Source organism: Schistocerca piceifrons, chromosome 2, assembly GCF_021461385.2.
Source record: "Schistocerca piceifrons isolate TAMUIC-IGC-003096 chromosome 2, iqSchPice1.1, whole genome shotgun sequence".
Lineage (NCBI taxonomy): Eukaryota > Metazoa > Arthropoda > Insecta > Orthoptera > Acrididae > Schistocerca > Schistocerca piceifrons.
In genome coordinates, this window is record NC_060139.1 from 44,133,893 (window position 1) to 44,148,594 (window position 14,702).

Here is a 14,702-nt window from a genome sequence, read left to right on the forward strand (position 1 = left end):
AGCGTTTTGTGCAAACTGATCGCACGTCAGTGGCTGAGTCAGCGCAAAAAGCTCGCCGTCAATATCAAATGAATTTCTTATTCGATGTGAGCAATTGACACTCTGATCCAACGCGTGAAGGTGATTACGAAGGGTTCCGGTACAGATGGTAGCAGATGCATGTTAGTAAGTCTTGCTTAAAGTGATGAAAAAGTGTTTCCGCCCGGGATCGAACCGGGGACCTTCTGCGTGTTAGGCAGACGTCATAACCGCTACACCACGGAAACTGCTTGTGTGCACCTTACTTCACAGACAACTTGTAGTGATGTTGCCATCGTAACTAAAAAATTCAATAAATGTGGTACTTGCAAAACGAAGAGACATGCAGCAGATCCACACACGACGTGGCTCATTGGAGGACAATACGACAGAGGCAGGAAAATTCTGTTCCCGCCCGGGATCGAACCAAGGACCTTCTGCGTGTGAAGCAGACGTGATAACCGCTACACTACGGAAACGACGGACCCGAGCAGTCCATCCTTGTTCACTCGAACTTGCCTCAGCCTTTCTCTCGTCCGCGAATGCACACACGACAGTTCTTTTGTCAGCCTGGAACCCATCACAGCCGAGGGCTCAAGAAGTCTTCGGGGTGCTCGAGAGGGTGTCTGCCGTAGCACCCCTAACGAGATAGCGGCGTTTCGCGCAGTCGTTATTGCAAGTCATATCAGCAAAAGCAATCACTTTCTCAGCAGCAGGCAGTGCGAGCCCAGCGGCAGCTCTACATGAAGGTACCAATAGCCCAGGAAGGCCGCCGACCGCGGGAATTCGCGGCGCCCCCATCCCGCCAGCGTACACGAGACCCCCAGGTCACCCTGGACGACGTCGAGGGACTGCAATAATTGGCATTCGCCGTGTCACAGGGCTCGTTGGTCTAGGGGTATGATTCCTGCTTAGGGTGCAGGAGGTCCCGGGTTCAAATCCCGGACGAGCCCTAGCGTTTTGTGCAAACTGATCGCACGTCAGTGGCTGAGTCAGCGCAAAAAGCTCGCCGTCAATATCAAATGAATTTCTTATTCGATGTGAGCAATTGACACTCTGATCCAACGCGTGAAGGTGATTACGAAGGGTTCGGGTACAGATGGTAGCAGATGCATGTTAGTAAGTCTTGCTTAAAGTGATGAAAAAGTGTTTCCGCCCGGGATCGAACCGGGGACCTTCTGCGTGTTAGGCAGACGTCATAACCGCTACACCACGGAAACTGCTTGTGTGCACCTTACTTCACAGACAACTTGTAGTGATGTTGCCATCGTAACTAAAAAATTCAATAAATGTGGTACTTGCAAAACGAAGAGACATGCAGCAGATCCACACACGACGTGGCTCATTGGAGGACAATACGACAGAGGCAGGAAAATTCTGTTCCCGCCCGGGATCGAACCAAGGACCTTCTGCGTGTGAAGCAGACGTGATAACCGCTACACTACGGAAACGACGGACCCGAGCAGTCCATCCTTGTTCACTCGAACTTGCCTCAGCCTTTCTCTCGTCCGCGAATGCACACACGACAGTTCTTTTGTCAGCCTGGAACCCATCACAGCCGAGGGCTCAAGAAGTCTTCGGGGTGCTCGAGAGGGTGTCTGCCGTAGCACCCCTAACGAGATAGCGGCGTTTCGCGCAGTCGTTATTGCAAGTCATATCAGCAAAAGCAATCACTTTCTCAGCAGCAGGCAGTGCGAGCCCAGCGGCAGCTCTACATGAAGGTACCAATAGCCCAGGAAGGCCGCCGACCGCGGGAATTCGCGGCGCCCCCATCCCGCCAGCGTACACGAGACCCCCAGGCCACCCTGGACCACGTCGAGGGACTGCAATAATTGGCATTCGCCGTGTCACAGGGCTCGTTGGTCTAGGGGTATGATTCCTGCTTAGGGTGCAGGAGGTCCCGGGTTCAAATCCCGGACGAGCCCTAGCGTTTTGTGCAAACTGATCGCACGTCAGTGGCTGAGTCAGCGCAAAAAGCTCGCCGTCAATATCAAATGAATTTCTTATTCGATGTGAGCAATTGACACTCTGATCCAACGCGTGAAGGCGATTACGAAGGGTTCGGGTACAGATGGTAGCAGATGCATGTTAGTAAGTCTTGCTTAAAGTGATGAAAAAGTGTTTCCGCCCGGAATCGAACCGGGGACCTTCTGCGTGTTAGGCAGACGTGATAACCGCTACACCACGGAAACTGCTTGTGTGCACCTTACTTCACAGACAACTTGTAGTGATGTTGCCATCGTAACTAAAAAATTCAATAAATGTGGTACTTGCAAAACGAAGAGACATGCAGCAGATCCACACACGACGTGGCTCATTGGAGGACAATACGACAGAGGCAGGAAAATTCCGTTCCCGCCCGGAATCGAACCGGGGACCTTCTGCGTGTGAAGCAGACGTGATAACCGCTACACTACGGAAACGACGGACCCGAGCAGTCCATCCTTGTTCACTCGAACTTGCCTCAGCCTTTCTCTCGTCCGCGAATGCACACACGACAGTTCTTTTGTCAGCCTGGAACCCATCACAGCCGAGGGCTCAAGAAGTCTTCGGGGTGCTCGAGAGGGTGTCTGCCGTAGCACCCCTAACGAGATAGCGGCGTTTCGCGCAGTCGTTATTGCAAGTCATATCAGCAAAAGCAATCACTTTCTCAGCAGCAGGCAGTGCGAGCCCAGCGGCAGCTCTACATGAAGGTACCAATAGCCCAGGAAGGCCGCCGACCGCGGGAATTCGCGGCGCCCCCATCCCGCCAGCGTACACGAGACCCCCAGGCCACCCTGGACCACGTCGAGGGACTGCAATAATTGGCATTCGCCGTGTCACAGGGCTCGTTGGTCTAGGGGTATGATTCCTGCTTAGGGTGCAGGAGGTCCCGGGTTCAAATCCCGGACGAGCCCTAGCGTTTTGTGCAAACTGATCGCACGTCAGTGGCTGAGTCAGCGCAAAAAGCTCGCCGTCAATATCAAATGAATTTCTTATTCGATGTGAGCAATTGACACTCTGATCCAACGCGTGAAGGCGATTACGAAGGGTTCGGGTACAGATGGTAGCAGATGCATGTTAGTAAGTCTTGCTTAAAGTGATGAAAAAGTGTTTCCGCCCGGAATCGAACCGGGGACCTTCTGCGTGTTAGGCAGACGTGATAACCGCTACACCACGGAAACTGCTTGTGTGCACCTTACTTCACAGACAACTTGTAGTGATGTTGCCATCGTAACTAAAAAATTCAATAAATGTGGTACTTGCAAAACGAAGAGACATGCAGCAGATCCACACACGACGTGGCTCATTGGAGGACAATACGACAGAGGCAGGAAAATTCTGTTCCCGCCCGGGATCGAACCGGGGACCTTCTGCGTGTGAAGCAGACGTGATAACCGCTACACTACGGAAACGACGGACCCGAGCAGTCCATCCTTGTTCACTCGAACTTGCCTCAGCCTTTCTCTCGTCCGCGAATGCACACACGACAGTTCTTTTGTCAGCCTGGAACCCATCACAGCCGAGGGCTCAAGAAGTCTTCGGGGTGCTCGAGAGGGTGTCTGCCGTAGCACCCCTAACGAGATAGCGGCGTTTCGCGCAGTCGTTATTGCAAGTCATATCAGCAAAAGCAATCACTTTCTCAGCAGCAGGCAGTGCGAGCCCAGCGGCAGCTCTACATGAAGGTACCAATAGCCCAGGAAGGCCGCCGACCGCGGGAATTCGCGGCGCCCCCATCCCGCCAGCGTACACGAGACCCCCAGGTCACCCTGGACCACGTCGAGGGACTGCAATAATTGGCATTCGCCGTGTCACAGGGCTCGTTGGTCTAGGGGTATGATTCCTGCTTAGGGTGCAGGAGGTCCCGGGTTCAAATCCCGGACGAGCCCTAGCGTTTTGTGCAAACTGATCGCACGTCAGTGGCTGAGTCAGCGCAAAAAGCTCGCCGTCAATATCAAATGAATTTCTTATTCGATGTGAGCAATTGACACTCTGATCCAACGCGTGAAGGCGATTACGAAGGGTTCGGGTACAGATGGTAGCAGATGCATGTTAGTAAGTCTTGCTTAAAGTGATGAAAAAGTGTTTCCGCCCGGAATCGAACCGGGGACCTTCTGCGTGTTAGGCAGACGTGATAACCGCTACACCACGGAAACTGCTTGTGTGCACCTTACTTCACAGACAACTTGTAGTGATGTTGCCATCGTAACTAAAAAATTCAATAAATGTGGTACTTGCAAAACGAAGAGACATGCAGCAGATCCACACACGACGTGGCTCATTGGAGGACAATACGACAGAGGCAGGAAAATTCTGTTCCCGCCCGGGATCGAACCGGGGACTTTCTGCGTGTGAAGCAGACGTGATAACCGCTACACTACGGAAACGACGGACCCGAGCAGTCCATCCTTGTTCACTCGAACTTGCCTCAGCCTTTCTCTCGTCCGCGAATGCACACACGACAGTTCTTTTGTCAGCCTGGAACCCATCACAGCCGAGGGCTCAAGAAGTCTTCGGGGTGCTCGAGAGGGTGTCTGCCGTAGCACCCCTAACGAGATAGCGGCGTTTCGCGCAGTCGTTATTGCAAGTCATATCAGCAAAAGCAATCACTTTCTCAGCAGCAGGCAGTGCGAGCCCAGCGGCAGCTCTACATGAAGGTACCAATAGCCCAGGAAGGCCGCCGACCGCGGGAATTCGCGGCGCCCCCATCCCGCCAGCGTACACGAGACCCCCAGGTCACCCTGGACGACGTCGAAGGACTGCAATAATTGGCATTCGCCGTGTCACAGGGCTCGTTGGTCTAGGGGTATGATTCCTGCTTAGGGTGCAGGAGGTCCCGGGTTCAAATCCCGGACGAGCCCTAGCGTTTTGTGCAAACTGATCGCACGTCAGTGGCTGAGTCAGCGCAAAAAGCTCGCCGTCAATATCAAATGAATTTCTTATTCGATGTGAGCAATTGACACTCTGATCCAACGCGTGAAGGCGATTACGAAGGGTTCGGGTACAGATGGTAGCAGATGCATGTTAGTAAGTCTTGCTTAAAGTGATGAAAAAGTGTTTCCGCCCGGGATCGAACCGTGGACCTTCTGCGTGTTAGGCAGACGTGATAACCGCTACACCACGGAAACTGCTTGTGTGCACCTTACTTCACAGACAACTTGTAGTGATGTTGCCATCGTAACTAAAAAATTCAATAAATGTGGTACTTGCAAAACAAAGAGACATGCAGCAGATCCACACACGACGTGGCTCATTGGAGGACAATACGACAGAGGCAGGAAAATTCTGTTCCCGCCCGGAATCGAACCGGGGACCTTCTGCGTGTGAAGCAGACGTGATAACCGCTACACTACGGAAACGACGGACCCGAGCAGTCCATCCTTGTTCACTCGAACTTGCCTCAGCCTTTCTCTCGTCCGCGAATGCACACACGACAGTTCTTTTGTCAGCCTGGAACCCATCACAGCCGAGGGCTCAAGAAGTCTTCGGGGTGCTCGAGAGGGTGTCTGCCGTAGCACCCCTAACGAGATAGCGGCGTTTCGCGCAGTCGTTATTGCAAGTCATATCAGCAAAAGCAATCACTTTCTCAGCAGCAGGCAGTGCGAGCCCAGCGGCAGCTCTACATGAAGGTACCAATAGCCCAGGAAGGCCGCCGACCGCGGGAATTCGCGGCGCCCCCATCCCGCCAGCGTACACGAGACCCCCAGGTCACCCTGGACGACGTCGAGGGACTGCAATAATTGGCATTCGCCGTGTCACAGGGCTCGTTGGTCTAGGGGTGTTCCGCTTGAGACGCGACAGCGATCGGACGTGCTGTGTATTCGATCCGCCGTTTCCCTCGGGTTGTGACTATTTACTTTCTGTGTGTGACGTTTCTTTGTCTTCTTTTCTTCGTTGTTTCGTCGCCTTAGTGTTTGTGTTGTGTCTTGTGTTGTATAGCGGCTTTTGCCGCATTAATTAAGTGTTATGGCTTCCCGGTTGTTTCCGCGGAAGTGTACTCTCAGTTTTCAGTTTAACAAGGCCACCAGGAATGTTCAACCAACTTCGTTGGAAATTCACGAATGGATTGTGGATACGATTGGCATTACATCGGACCAGGTACATACGGCGTATTTTGACACAGAACTTTACTGCTTTTTTGTGAAATTGTTGAACCCGGTTTTGCTAGATAAGATTTTACTTAAACATGGTGAGCAAGTGTCGTTCCGTCATAGAGATGGTTCTGTTAGCAGTGTTACTGTTTCAAATGCGGAAATTACGTATACCACAGTTCGGGTTTATAATTTACCCCCTGAAGTTGAAAACAGTTATCTCAAGGAAGCTTTGCTTGGTTATGGTACCGTTCGGTCAATTCGAAATGAACGTTGGTCTGCACAACATAAGCTGCAATGTTATAATGGTATCAGATCGGTTGAAATGCATATTAAGTCGAATATACCGTCCCATCTGGTTGTATGTGGTTATCGTGTTCATCTTACTTATGAGGGGCAAGTTGGTACGTGTTTTTCTATGTAATGAAAATGGTCATGTTCGTGCTAATTGCCCTAAGCGGGTGTTTGTGCTTAAAAATGGGCTAGCACAACGCCGCAAATTAACGGTTGCCGATCTTGTGCCAGCAGCTTCCTCCACTGTCTCGTGTCAGCCTCCTGCAGTAGATTCTTCACAACAACTGACACCTTCCTCTGATGCAGGTTTTCCCCCGTTACCCACTCGCCCAGATGTATCGGCTGCTTCTACACCGATCCCGTCTGTTTCCAATAACAAACGCCGTCGTGCTAGTGATACCGGTAGCACTGATGACGAAGCTGCTGTTTCGCAGCCGGTTTGCGAATCTGACGAGAGAATTCCGGAAGCTCCCATGATTGTTTTGGATTCTGTTCCCACTGTGTCTCCTGCTTTGCCTGATGACGTCAAACCTGCTGCCACGCTGTCGGCGCAAGAGCCCCAACGTTCGGTCGAGGTGGTGTTGACATCCCTCCCGACACAGGCATCACAACATGTTGACGACACTTCGGTGCAGACAGCTGTTTGTCGGAAAATCGCTTCTAGATCTGCGCGCTCCGCTTCGGCGGATTCCAAACCGATCTCTCCACCTCCTACACTTCCAATACCTACACCTTCTGCTGCCGGTGCCGATGTTCCTGATACAGTTTTCCCCTTGCTTGCTCCTTCTTCTGATTCCTCTCGCCCTGATAATCCTTCGGATGCCTTGGTTGACGTGCCTGATCTCGAACCCCCCACTCCACCTGCTCTTGAATCTGGTGTGCATCAGATACGCCGTCGGGTGAAAGTGCCCCCCAATCTTCACGCGGTGCGAAAAAAACACAAGCATGCAAAGGATGACTCAGATTCCGTTGATTCCGGGCAATCACCCTCTGCCATGTCTGATGTTGATGATCTGGATGTAGTTGCTTCTAATGTGGTGTAATTAGGGTTCATTTTCCCTTTTTTGGTTGATGTTGCAGGCGTACACGTTTATTACCTTAAATATAAATAGCATTCAATCTGCTCTGAAGTTAGCGTCTCTGCAGCAGTTCATTTATGACTCTGCAGCTGATGTTGTTTTCCTGCAGGAAGTCTCCGTTGCACACCTGTTTGTTCCTGGCTTTCGCACTATTATAAATTTTGCGCCTGAGTTTTCCACAGGTACTGCCTTACTAATTCGTGACGGTATCCCCGTTACCGAAATTGAGCTCTTAGACTCGGGAAGGGGTATTGGTTGTCGGTTATTTGACACCACCTTGGTTAATGTTTACGCCCCCTCTGGTTCCAGCAAACGGCAGGAAAGGTCTCGTTTTTATAAAGAGGATCTGATTTATCTTTTACGCAAAAATCCTGCGACTTTGATATTGGGGGGTGATTTTAATTGTGTATTACAAGCTAAGGACCAATCCCCTCATTTTAATTATTGTTTCGAGCTACATTCTCTTGTACGTCAACTACGACTACGCGATGCGTGGGAGGTTAAACACCCCACTTTAGTTAAATTTACATTTTTTACTGCCACGTCAAGTAGTCGACTGGACCGATTGTATATTTCTGATCCCCTTAGTGTTTCTGTTTTAAATGTAGATGTTATTCCAGCCAGTTTTACGGATCATTGTGCCCTTGCGGTTATAATTAATTTGGAGCGTCAGCCTCTTAAACTTTATCGGCCACTGTGGAAATTAAATGTCTCCTTGCTCGATGACCCTGACATCGAACCTCTAATACAGACGGCGTGGGACATGTGTTTACGTTCTCTGCGATACTATCCGTCTAAGCTTCACTGGTGGATCCACTGTGCGAAGCCAAAACTACGTCGCACTTTAATGTCCTACAGTTATCACAGAGCGCGAGATCTGAAACTGACTTTTGAGTATTATTATTCGGTGCTTCGCGAACTTTATGATACTTCTCGCATGACATGTGCCCACCTTTCTGAGGTTCGGAAAATTAAAGCCAAGCTCCTTAGTATTAAACGGCTTCAGATGGAAGGATTGAAGATTAAATCTAAACCGCCGTCCACCTTAGCACATGAAATGACTTCCATGTACCATCTGTTTCGTCACCACAAGAACCGTCGACGTGTATTGATTGACGGCCTTATGGCAGCTGATGGTCGCCGGCTTACCTTACAGAATCAAATAACCCATGAACTTACCTGCTACTATGAGACCTTATATGCTGTGGCTGATTCTGATCCGCTTGATGTTGACGAGATTTTAACTGCTATCCCATCAGTTTTAACAGAGGACCATAATATGGAATTTTTAGCTCCTTTTACTGCAGACGAAATTTCAGCTTTCATTGCTTGTTCACCATCTCACAAATCTCCTGGTCCGGATGGCCTTCCTAAGGAGTTTTTTGTTCGCTTTTGGACTATTATAGGGCCTGTTTTTACGGATATAGTAAATGAAATTTTGAATGGTGGCACAATTCCAGCCGATTTCAAGAGAGGTACGGTTGTCCTGATACCGAAATCTGCTGGTTTGAAGACAGCTAGTGACTTTCGTCCTTTAACCCTTTTAAATTTTGATTATAAGACGGCTGCTAGGGCTGTTAATGCACGTCTATCCCTCTTGCTTACACCTGTGATAACTCCTTGTCAAAGCTGCTTTCCAGGGCGCTCCATCTTGACGCCTCTGGCGGGGTATCGTGATATTGTGTCGATTGTCGCTGTCACCAATATTTCCTGTGCGCTTTTATTTGTTGATTTTAGTAAGGCTTTTGATCGTGTGTCCCATTCGTTTTTAGAGCTTCTGCTGCGCCGACTCGGTTTTAATGAAAAGGCGCTGCTGGTTCTTAAGAATATGACGACTGGCATTTCTGCTAAGATTGACATTAATGGACAGCTGACGAAGGTCATTGATATTAAACGTGGCGTCCCGCAAGGTAGCCCTTTATCCATGACCCTTTATGCTCTCTCCCTTCAACCACTCCTCACACGTCTCAACTCTACACTTCGTGGTCTTACGATCTCTGGGGTTACCCTGACAGCAACAGCTTATGCTGATGATTTGGTTGTTTTGCTTCGTTCCACCGCAGAAGTGCCGCCGTTGAAAATGGAACTAGATAAATTTTCTGCGGCCTCAGGTTCTCGTATCAACCCCCGTAAAAGCAAACTTCTGAATTTGCGAGGCTTTGAACACGTGGTTGTTCCGTGGGTTACGGCTGTTGAACATCATACACATTTAGGTATCTATCTTGAACGGTGTCCTCTTCGTATGGCTGCGAAAAATTGGCAAGTGGCCATTTCCAAGCTTCAAGGTGTTTTATTCGAACACTCATGGCGTTCGATACCGATACTGCAAAAAAAGCATGTATTAGACACTTATGTTTTATGTAAAGTATATTATGTTGCTCAGTTGTTTCCGCTTCCCAGAATGCAGGGTGCAAAAATGGTCCAGCTTATTAACAGATATATTTGGCGGGGGCACATTTTTAAATTACGTTGTGATGTTCTTACGAAGCCGCGACTTGAGGGCGGCTTGTCGTTCACCGATGTCCGTGTCAAGGCTGCTGCCCTTTATGTTAAGCGCACCCTCCATCTTTTATTTTCTGAGTCCCCGACTGTTACTTCGCGATTATTCCATGTCGTTCGTCCTGCGAGCTTGTCACCGCCTATTAACGTAGGGCCTCTAAATGCGAAGCTACGGCATGTTCGGGACTTCTACATTGAGATTAGTTATCTGGATCTCCACTTCCAACGTCGTCCTGTTTTTACTACGCGAACACTGCTTGACAAATGGCACAGGTCTTCTTCTTCCATCCCGATTGTTTTACAATATCCCCGTTTTCATTGGCGTAACATATGGACGAATATCAGCTTACCCGTTCATTCCGCAACTGTTGCCTCCCTATGGTATAAGGTAGTTAATCAGCTGATTCCTACGAACGAACGACTTCATCGTATAGGTCTAAGTGTCACTCCGCTTTGTCAAACGTGTGGTTGTATTGATACACTCCCACATCGATTTACCTGCGCTGACCGTCTTCGCATGTGGTACTGGCTGCGCCGACAATTGGCGTTACTCACCAGAAGCTCGGAATCAGCTTTTACAACTGATATTCTCTGCTGGCCGGACACGGTTTTTTATCCCCGGACAAAAAACAACACCATTATGTGGCTTCTTGGCCGTTACATTTTTGCAGTGGTTGATGGTGATGGTATATCCGATTTTATTTCGTTTACTGGTTACATGCTTCATGAGTACTGGACGCAACAATCATTCCCACATCTTAAGAGGGACTTTGCGAACATGCTCAGTATTGTTTTCGAAAAGCAGGGGATTGGTTAAGTTTCCACTTCTATTGCTCGCTCCTGCGCCAGTTGCATTAATGGCACCGGTATAGGGGGATACTGATCTCACTTCATGATAGGGGAGACATTCACGCTAGCTCTTAGTTATTTTGCCTTCCTGCCAAGCTTTTACCTGTTTAGATAGACAACGCATAAATAAGCCCCGTGTCCACATTTCAGTATCATGAAAAAAAAAAAAAAAAAAAAAAAAAAGGGGTATGATTCCTGCTTAGGGTGCAGGAGGTCCCGGGTTCAAATCCCGGACGAGCCCTAGCGTTTTGTGCAAACTGATCGCACGTCAGTGGCTGAGTCAGCGCAAAAAGCTCGCCGTCAATATCAAATGAATTTCTTATTCGATGTGAGCAATTGACACTCTGATCCAACGCGTGAAGGCGATTACGAAGGGTTCGGGTACAGATGGTAGCAGAAGCATGTTAGTAAGTCTTGCTTAAAGTGATGAAAAAGTGTTTCCGCCCGGAATCGAACCGGGGACCTTCTGCGTGTTAGGCAGACGTGATAACCGCTACACCACGGAAACTGCTTGTGTGCACCTTACTTCACAGACAACTTGTAGTGATGTTGCCATCGTAACTAAAAAATTCAATAAATGTGGTACTTGCAAAACGAAGAGACATGCAGCAGATCCACACACGACGTGGCTCATTGGAGGACAATACGACAGAGGCAGGAAAATTCTGTTCCCGCCCGGGATCGAACCGGGGACTTTCTGCGTGTGAAGCAGACGTGATAACCGCTACACTACGGAAACGACGGACCCGAGCAGTCCATCCTTGTTCACTCGAACTTGCCTCAGCCTTTCTCTCGTCCGCGAATGCACACACGACAGTTCTTTTGTCAGCCTGGAACCCATCACAGCCGAGGGCTCAAGAAGTCTTCGGGGTGCTCGAGAGGGTGTCTGCCGTAGCACCCCTAACGAGATAGCGGCGTTTCGCGCAGTCGTTATTGCAAGTCATATCAGCAAAAGCAATCACTTTCTCAGCAGCAGGCAGTGCGAGCCCAGCGGCAGCTCTACATGAAGGTACCAATAGCCCAGGAAGGCCGCCGACCGCGGGAATTCGCGGCGCCCCCATCCCGCCAGCGTACACGAGACCCCCAGGTCACCCTGGACGACGTCGAAGGACTGCAATAATTGGCATTCGCCGTGTCACAGGGCTCGTTGGTCTAGGGGTATGATTCCTGCTTAGGGTGCAGGAGGTCCCGGGTTCAAATCCCGGACGAGCCCTAGCGTTTTGTGCAAACTGATCGCACGTCAGTGGCTGAGTCAGCGCAAAAAGCTCGCCGTCAATATCAAATGAATTTCTTATTCGATGTGAGCAATTGACACTCTGATCCAACGCGTGAAGGCGATTACGAAGGGTTCGGGTACAGATGGTAGCAGATGCATGTTAGTAAGTCTTGCTTAAAGTGATGAAAAAGTGTTTCCGCCCGGGATCGAACCGGGGACCTTCTGCGTGTTAGGCAGACGTCATAACCGCTACACCACGGAAACTGCTTGTGTGCCCCTTACTTCACAGACAACTTGTAGTGATGTTGCCATCGTAACTAAAAAATTCAATAAATGTGGTACTTGCAAAACAAAGAGACATGCAGCAGATCCACACACGACGTGGCTCATTGGAGGACAATACGACAGAGGCAGGAAAATTCTGTTCCCGCCCGGGATCGAACCGGGGACCTTCTGCGTGTGAAGCAGACGTGATAACCGCTACACTACGGAAACGACGGACCCGAGCAGTCCATCCTTGTTCACTCGAACTTGCCTCAGCCTTTCTCTCGTCCGCGAATGCACACACGACAGTTCTTTTGTCAGCCTGGAACCCATCACAGCCGAGGGCTCAAGAAGTCTTCGGGGTGCTCGAGAGGGTGTCTGCCGTAGCACCCCTAACGAGATAGCGGCGTTTCGCGCAGTCGTTATTGCAAGTCATATCAGCAAAAGCAATCACTTTCTCAGCAGCAGGCAGTGCAAGCCCAGCGGCAGCTCTACATGAAGGTACCAATAGCCCAGGAAGGCCGCCGACCGCGGGAATTCGCGGCGCCCCCATCCCGCCAGCGTACACGAGACCCCCAGGTCACCCTGGACCACGTCGAGGGACTGCAATAATTGGCATTCGCCGTGTCACAGGGCTCGTTGGTCTAGGGGTATGATTCCTGCTTAGGGTGCAGGAGGTCCCGGGTTCAAATCCCGGACGAGCCCTAGCGTTTTGTGCAAACTGATCGCACGTCAGTGGCTGAGTCAGCGCAAAAAGCTCGCCGTCAATATCAAATGAATTTCTTATTCGATGTGAGCAATTGACACTCTGATCCAACGCGTGAAGGCGATTACGAAGGGTTCGGGTACAGATGGTAGCAGATGCATGTTAGTAAGTCTTGCTTAAAGTGATGAAAAAGTGTTTCCGCCCGGAATCGAACCGGGGACCTTCTGCGTGTTAGGCAGACGTGATAACCGCTACACCACGGAAACTGCTTGTGTGCACCTTACTTCACAGACAACTTGTAGTGATGTTGCCATCGTAACTAAAAAATTCAATAAATGTGGTACTTGCAAAACGAAGAGACATGCAGCAGATCCACACACGACGTGGCTCATTGGAGGACAATACGACAGAGGCAGGAAAATTCTGTTCCCGCCCGGGATCGAACCGGGGACCTTCTGCGTGTGAAGCAGACGTGATAACCGCTACACTACGGAAACGACGGACCCGAGCAGTCCATCCTTGTTCACTCGAACTTGCCTCAGCCTTTCTCTCGTCCGCGAATGCACACACGACAGTTCTTTTGTCAGCCTGGAACCCATCACAGCCGAGGGCTCAAGAAGTCTTCGGGGTGCTCGAGAGGGTGTCTGCCGTAGCACCCCTAACGAGATAGCGGCGTTTCGCGCAGTCGTTATTGCAAGTCATATCAGCAAAAGCAATCACTTTCTCAGCAGCAGGCAGTGCGAGCCCAGCGGCAGCTCTACATGAAGGTACCAATAGCCCAGGAAGGCCGCCGACCGCGGGAATTCGCGGCGCCCCCATCCCGCCAGCGTACACGAGACCCCCAGGTCACCCTGGACGACGTCGAGGGACTGCAATAATTGGCATTCCCCGTGTCACAGGGCTCGTTGGTCTAGGGGTATGATTCCTGCTTAGGGTGCAGGAGGTCCCGGGTTCAAATCCCGGACGAGCCCTAGCGTTTTGTGCAAACTGATCGCACGTCAGTGGCTGAGTCAGCGCAAAAAGCTCGCCGTCAATATCAAATGAATTTCTTATTCGATGTGAGCAATTGACACTCTGATCCAACGCGTGAAGGCGATTACGAAGGGTTCGGGTACAGATGGTAGCAGATGCATGTTAGTAAGTCTTGCTTAAAGTGATGAAAAAGTGTTTCCGCCCGGGATCGAACCGGGGACCTTCTGCGTGTTAGGCAGACGTGATAACCGCTACACCACGGAAACTGCTTGTGTGCACCTTACTTCACAGACAACTTGTAGTGATGTTGCCATCGTAACTAAAAAATTCAATAAATGTGGTACTTGCAAAACAAAGAGACATGCAGCAGATCCACACACGACGTGGCTCATTGGAGGACAATACGACAGAGGCAGGAAAATTCTGTTCCCGCCCGGGATCGAACCGGGGACCTTCTGCGTGTGAAGCAGACGTGATAACCGCTACACTACGGAAACGACGGACCCGAGCAGTCCATCCTTGTTCACTCGAACTTGCCTCAGCCTTTCTCTCGTCCGCGAATGCACACACGACAGTTCTTTTGTCAGCCTGGAACACATCACAGCCGAGGGCTCAAGAAGTCTTCGGGGTGCTCGAGAGGGTGTCTGCCGTAGCACCCCTAACGAGATAGCGGCGTTTCGCGCAGTCGTTATTGCAAGTCATATCAGCAAAAGCAATCACTTTCTCAGCAGCAG

At 50.3% G+C, this 14,702-nt stretch overlaps 28 non-coding genes across 28 annotated transcripts; 8 read left to right on the forward strand and 20 right to left on the reverse strand.

Moving 5' to 3' along the window:
* Nucleotides 1-193: 193 nt before the first annotated feature.
* Trnav-aac lies at nt 194-266 on the reverse strand. Its single transcript has one exon. It is a non-coding gene; the product is annotated as a tRNA-Val (tRNA).
* A 158-nt stretch (nt 267-424) lies between these two features.
* Nucleotides 425-497, reverse strand: Trnav-cac. Its single transcript has one exon. It is a non-coding gene; the product is annotated as a tRNA-Val (tRNA).
* Nucleotides 498-899: 402 nt separating this feature from the next.
* Nucleotides 900-971, forward strand: Trnap-agg. Its single transcript has one exon. It is a non-coding gene; the product is annotated as a tRNA-Pro (tRNA).
* A 194-nt stretch (nt 972-1,165) lies between these two features.
* On the reverse strand, nt 1,166-1,238 carry Trnav-aac. The gene has a single exon. It is a non-coding gene; the product is annotated as a tRNA-Val (tRNA).
* Nucleotides 1,239-1,396: 158 nt separating this feature from the next.
* On the reverse strand, nt 1,397-1,469 carry Trnav-cac. Its single transcript has one exon. It is a non-coding gene; the product is annotated as a tRNA-Val (tRNA).
* A 402-nt stretch (nt 1,470-1,871) lies between these two features.
* Nucleotides 1,872-1,943, forward strand: Trnap-agg. The gene has a single exon. It is a non-coding gene; the product is annotated as a tRNA-Pro (tRNA).
* Nucleotides 1,944-2,137: 194 nt separating this feature from the next.
* Nucleotides 2,138-2,210, reverse strand: Trnav-aac. Its single transcript has one exon. It is a non-coding gene; the product is annotated as a tRNA-Val (tRNA).
* A 158-nt stretch (nt 2,211-2,368) lies between these two features.
* On the reverse strand, nt 2,369-2,441 carry Trnav-cac. Its single transcript has one exon. It is a non-coding gene; the product is annotated as a tRNA-Val (tRNA).
* Nucleotides 2,442-2,843: 402 nt separating this feature from the next.
* On the forward strand, nt 2,844-2,915 carry Trnap-agg. Its single transcript has one exon. It is a non-coding gene; the product is annotated as a tRNA-Pro (tRNA).
* Nucleotides 2,916-3,109: 194 nt separating this feature from the next.
* Trnav-aac lies at nt 3,110-3,182 on the reverse strand. Its single transcript has one exon. It is a non-coding gene; the product is annotated as a tRNA-Val (tRNA).
* A 158-nt stretch (nt 3,183-3,340) lies between these two features.
* Nucleotides 3,341-3,413, reverse strand: Trnav-cac. The gene has a single exon. It is a non-coding gene; the product is annotated as a tRNA-Val (tRNA).
* A 402-nt stretch (nt 3,414-3,815) lies between these two features.
* Nucleotides 3,816-3,887, forward strand: Trnap-agg. Its single transcript has one exon. It is a non-coding gene; the product is annotated as a tRNA-Pro (tRNA).
* Nucleotides 3,888-4,081: 194 nt separating this feature from the next.
* On the reverse strand, nt 4,082-4,154 carry Trnav-aac. The gene has a single exon. It is a non-coding gene; the product is annotated as a tRNA-Val (tRNA).
* Nucleotides 4,155-4,312: 158 nt separating this feature from the next.
* Trnav-cac lies at nt 4,313-4,385 on the reverse strand. The gene has a single exon. It is a non-coding gene; the product is annotated as a tRNA-Val (tRNA).
* Nucleotides 4,386-4,787: 402 nt separating this feature from the next.
* Trnap-agg lies at nt 4,788-4,859 on the forward strand. The gene has a single exon. It is a non-coding gene; the product is annotated as a tRNA-Pro (tRNA).
* Nucleotides 4,860-5,053: 194 nt separating this feature from the next.
* Nucleotides 5,054-5,126, reverse strand: Trnav-aac. Its single transcript has one exon. It is a non-coding gene; the product is annotated as a tRNA-Val (tRNA).
* A 158-nt stretch (nt 5,127-5,284) lies between these two features.
* Trnav-cac lies at nt 5,285-5,357 on the reverse strand. Its single transcript has one exon. It is a non-coding gene; the product is annotated as a tRNA-Val (tRNA).
* A 5,888-nt stretch (nt 5,358-11,245) lies between these two features.
* Nucleotides 11,246-11,318, reverse strand: Trnav-aac. Its single transcript has one exon. It is a non-coding gene; the product is annotated as a tRNA-Val (tRNA).
* A 158-nt stretch (nt 11,319-11,476) lies between these two features.
* Nucleotides 11,477-11,549, reverse strand: Trnav-cac. The gene has a single exon. It is a non-coding gene; the product is annotated as a tRNA-Val (tRNA).
* Nucleotides 11,550-11,951: 402 nt separating this feature from the next.
* Nucleotides 11,952-12,023, forward strand: Trnap-agg. Its single transcript has one exon. It is a non-coding gene; the product is annotated as a tRNA-Pro (tRNA).
* Nucleotides 12,024-12,217: 194 nt separating this feature from the next.
* Trnav-aac lies at nt 12,218-12,290 on the reverse strand. Its single transcript has one exon. It is a non-coding gene; the product is annotated as a tRNA-Val (tRNA).
* Nucleotides 12,291-12,448: 158 nt separating this feature from the next.
* On the reverse strand, nt 12,449-12,521 carry Trnav-cac. Its single transcript has one exon. It is a non-coding gene; the product is annotated as a tRNA-Val (tRNA).
* A 402-nt stretch (nt 12,522-12,923) lies between these two features.
* On the forward strand, nt 12,924-12,995 carry Trnap-agg. The gene has a single exon. It is a non-coding gene; the product is annotated as a tRNA-Pro (tRNA).
* Nucleotides 12,996-13,189: 194 nt separating this feature from the next.
* Nucleotides 13,190-13,262, reverse strand: Trnav-aac. Its single transcript has one exon. It is a non-coding gene; the product is annotated as a tRNA-Val (tRNA).
* A 158-nt stretch (nt 13,263-13,420) lies between these two features.
* Nucleotides 13,421-13,493, reverse strand: Trnav-cac. Its single transcript has one exon. It is a non-coding gene; the product is annotated as a tRNA-Val (tRNA).
* Nucleotides 13,494-13,895: 402 nt separating this feature from the next.
* On the forward strand, nt 13,896-13,967 carry Trnap-agg. Its single transcript has one exon. It is a non-coding gene; the product is annotated as a tRNA-Pro (tRNA).
* A 194-nt stretch (nt 13,968-14,161) lies between these two features.
* Trnav-aac lies at nt 14,162-14,234 on the reverse strand. Its single transcript has one exon. It is a non-coding gene; the product is annotated as a tRNA-Val (tRNA).
* A 158-nt stretch (nt 14,235-14,392) lies between these two features.
* Trnav-cac lies at nt 14,393-14,465 on the reverse strand. Its single transcript has one exon. It is a non-coding gene; the product is annotated as a tRNA-Val (tRNA).
* Between the last annotated feature and the right edge of the window lie 237 nt (nt 14,466-14,702).